The 4,079-nt window shown below is 55.5% G+C and overlaps 1 protein-coding gene across 1 annotated transcript in view; it reads left to right on the top strand.

Annotated features, from left to right (window-relative positions):
• Positions 1-489: 489 nt before the first annotated feature.
• CRISPLD2 (cysteine rich secretory protein LCCL domain containing 2) overlaps positions 490-4,079 on the top strand; it is a 64,218-nt gene continuing 60,628 nt past the window's right edge. The window contains exon 1 of the mRNA XM_059667173.1: positions 490-644. The gene's annotated coding sequence lies outside the window, so the exon portion shown is untranslated. The remainder of the gene's footprint in view (positions 645-4,079) is intronic.

The raw sequence follows: 4,079 nt of genomic DNA, 5'->3' as shown, positions 1-4,079 counted from the left end.
AAGACAGAGAGGCGGAGGCAGAGACATTGACACTGAGTCGGGGTGGCATTCGTGAAGTTCTACCCATGTGAAGAGGATGGGAGTAAATATAGCAAGTGTGTATTCTGCACCAGTTTACGGAGCCCACGCCCTTCCGGATTTTATTCCTACAATCCCGGGAGGTCACCTCCCTATTCCCTTTTTCCAGCAGAGAAGGCATTTTGGTAAATTTGCAAACCTCTAGTGGAAAGTGCTTGGCACCGCGCCGGGCCCCTAGTAAGCGCTCAATGGAACCGATACTTTTATGGTCACGATGAGGAAACGGAGCGCGTGCTCTTCTCAAGCCCAGCTCTTAGGGTGCGGGTGGTCCTGGACGCGGTGGGGCTCGCGGGGCTCGCGGGGCGGGGCGGGCTGGGGCGGGGCCTGAGGGGCGGGGTGCGGCCCTATCAGCTCCGCCGGCCCCGGGGGGGCGGGGCCTCCGGGCGAAGGGGCAGCGTACAAGAAGCCGCGCTCTGGGTCCCCGCAAACACAGCTTCCTCCGGCTGCCGGCGAGTCCCGTGTCCTGCGACCGGCCTGTCCCGCTGTGCCCGCGCCGCCGCCGCCGCCGCCGCCGCCGCTGCACAACGCGGGAGAAGCCGACGAGCCGGTGATTGGAGCCCAGGGCGGTAAGTGTGGCTTCGAGTCCTTTCCTCGCTCCAAGCTTTGATCCGTTCCCCTCATCTCCGAGTTGAAGTATCCAGGGCAGATGCCAGCTCTTAGGGCTTACCGTGTGCACGCACTGAACGGCGTACAGGCATCCCAGCACCGGGCTCAGCGGCTCGCCGTTTCACAGCTGGAGACACTGAGGCTAGTCGAGGGCAAGTCCGTGGCCCGAGGCCACAGCCAGGGAGGGAGGGAGCCGGGACTCAAAGCCAGTCTGGCTGCCGCTCGTGCTCCGGGAGGCTGGGTGCCCTTGCCGTCCGGTGCCGTTAGCCAGCATTTGTTGTGCGCCGTGTCCGTCAATGGGAAGCTGATCGTGGAGGTGGCAGGAGGTTGAATGTGTCTATACACGTGGGGACGCGGGGCTGATACTAACGGTGTGTGCATTTTGCTGCACAGTTTACAGGACCGCGCCCCTTTATGTTGTTTCAATTGCGACAAACCTGTAGGTAGCCTTCCTCCTCTCATGTTTCAGATGAAGACACGGGGTTAGAGAGGCCGAGTGAGTTGTCCAGGCAGAGCCAGGGCTGAAACCCAGCTCTCTCTGCCCCCAAAGCTCCCGATGGCCGGGGATGACCCCAGGCCTGGGGCATGTCAGCGTTCCTGGGGACCTTCAGCTGGAGTGGGCATCTGCATAAACTCCTTGTGTGGGCAGGATTCTGCTGAGAGCTGGGGGCTCGGTTCTGCAGTCCCGGGGAGATGGGCTGCCCTAGGTGGACAGAACCAGGGCCAGCCCCTCATGTGGGCATCCCCAGAGCCTCCCTTGCCAAGTGCTAGGCTGGTGGACAGGCCAGAAAGGGCTTAGCCGACGCCTGCTCATTGAAGTCTAACTTGAATTGAGCATCTTTGAGCCAAAAGGTGAGCAGTTGCTGTGGTCGAGAGAAGCAACTGGGGGCGGGTGGGGGCTGTGCAAATACCCAGCTTGCCTTGCAATACAGAATGGGTTTGTGAGTTTTTACCTTGAGCATCTGAGCCCCTTATTCTGGCAGAATAGGGTGAGCCGCCTTTCCCAGCTGGGCCAGGGCATCTAGGGTGTGAAGCCTGACAGGTGCTGCAGGAAAAGACGAGGGGCAGGTCCCTGTCCCCAGATAGACTGAGAGGGCTCTTTGTGTTCTGTGTCCCTGCCTTTCTGCTTCTGCCTCTCATCTATTTTCACATGGGAGGAGCAGAAGGTGTGGGGGCTGTACTGCTAGTGTAACAGGTATGAGGCCCTGCACTTTACCTGCATTGTCATCCCTGCAACACACCTGGGCAGCAGGCCTCTTAATGCCCATTTCACAGATGAGAAAACCAAGGCTCAAAGGGGTGAAGTTCATGCCAAGGTCCCCTAGCAGGTGTGCCTTGCTGTCACCCCCAAGTCTGTCTAGAGCTGCAGACCCCACTTAACCACTGGGTCCTGCCTCCTTTAAGATAATTCTCTGCTCAACCCCCACCTCCACCTCTGGACCGGACGGTCACACAAGGTGTTGTTTTGTCTGAGGTGTTGTTTTGTCTGGGAGGGGCTCCAGGTAAAACTGCTGTCAGCCAAGTTGATCCCACGCCTCAAGTCCCTGACAGTGCATCCCGGGAGGATAATGAAGAGGATCATTTTGATTTTTACAGAGTCTCTTAAGATGTAGGAGTTGGAACAGTAATAATAACATTTATAATCATAGCAGCCTGACATTTACCCAGCACTATGGGCCAGCCGTGCCCAGGGTTTTACATGAATGATCTCACTGACATTTTTATGAGGTGGGCACTGGCCTGTCCTCCTCTTGACCAGGAGGAAATTTGGGGCTTGGAGTGATTGAGGCATGTACCCAGCATGACACAGCCAGGGCAGGGGAGAGCTGCCATCCTGGCTGGGTCCTGCCCCAGATTCTGGAAGAACGTGCTCATCCAGTGGTGAGCCACTGGACTGTCCCAGCAGAGCCTGCTGCTTGTCAAGGCTTCTCCTGCCACTGGGATCGAGGTCCCTGCCTGGGTTAGGGGTGGGTCTGGAGAGGGGATGCACTACATGGGGGCTTGGGCTCCACTCTGCCAACAGGTACTGCTCTCAGTGCAGAGAGCCCTGCCCCAGGACCCAGGTCAATACTGGCTCCCAGGATCCTGTTTCTAGATGCGAGAGAAGAGCTGGCTGGCTGGGGGCGGGAATGGAGTCCTGGCAGACACGAGCTCGAGGCTCCCGCATTTCACCCCTCCCTCAAACGCCCCCCGCGGGCTGTCCGGCCTGGACTCAGTTGCCTTTACTCAGTTGCATGTGAAAACTGGCTTTCAGAGGCAGGACCCCCAGCGCTGACCCCTTTGGCCTTGCGGGAGCTGGAACATTCCTCTGTCACCAGTGTAATTTACTATGCATGGGAGGTGCCTCTGAGTCTGCTTGCTCCCAACCTACGAGGCTTTTTCTCCTTTTTTCTTTTGCAAACTCACTGGTTTTTGATCAGTCCCAGATGTGCAAACCCAGCATCACTCAAAGGGGCTGATGGCTTGTCAAGAAAGGAAAGTACAACACAGGCATCGCTTCATTTCATCTTCAGTTCCTTGAGCTGAATAGACTCTCAGGCCTTCATGGCGCGGGGGTCTGGGGCCCCTCACATGGAACACGCTTTGTTCTGGAACAGGGAGGGCCGGGCAGATCTGGGTGGTGGTTGGTAGGGCCAGCCATGCCCTTTTTTATTTCTCTTTCCCTTGGAAAAAAAGTGGTTTTATTGTGGTAAAACAGGCATAAACGTAAAAGCTACCCTATTAACCATTCTAAAGGGTACCGATCAGTGACATTTAGTGCACTCGCAATGTTGTGCCAACATCCCCCACGATCTAATTCCAGAACATTTTCATGACCCCAGAAGGAGACCTCATAGTCATTACTAGCAGTCACTCCCCTTCCTCTCCTCCCCAGCCTCTGGGAGCTACTGACCTACCTTCTGTCTCCATGGATTTACTAGTCTTGACATTTCATACACGTGTGGCCCTCTGTGACTGGATTCTTTTGCTTAATATGATGTTGTCCAGGTTCATGCATGTCGTGGTGTGTCAGGGCTTCATTCCTTTTTATGGTTGAGTAATATGCCATTGCGTGGCTAGACTGCATTTCGTTTCTCCATTCTTCTGTTGTTGGAAGTTTGGGATGTTTCCACATTTTGGCTGTTGTGAATGATGCTGCTATGAATAGTTGTGTACATGTTTTTGATTAAACAGTCATTTTAAACACCTGTTTTGGGTCTACACCCAGGAGTGGAATTGCTGGGTCACGTGAACCTATTGAGGAACCATGTTCTCTTTTCTTGACTCCCTTCTTAAAGAAGCATCAACTCAGGTCCTCTCATTTCAGAACTGGTCGAGGCCCTCTGCCCTGGGTGCAGGGAAATCTGGCATCCGGGTATTTTGGGGGAAGTGTTAGCATTCCACCCAGGGTCACA

This window comes from Myotis daubentonii, chromosome 15 (genome assembly GCF_963259705.1).
Source record: "Myotis daubentonii chromosome 15, mMyoDau2.1, whole genome shotgun sequence".
Taxonomy (NCBI): domain Eukaryota; kingdom Metazoa; phylum Chordata; class Mammalia; order Chiroptera; family Vespertilionidae; genus Myotis; species Myotis daubentonii.
This window is presented reverse-complemented; position numbering and strand designations above follow the sequence as displayed.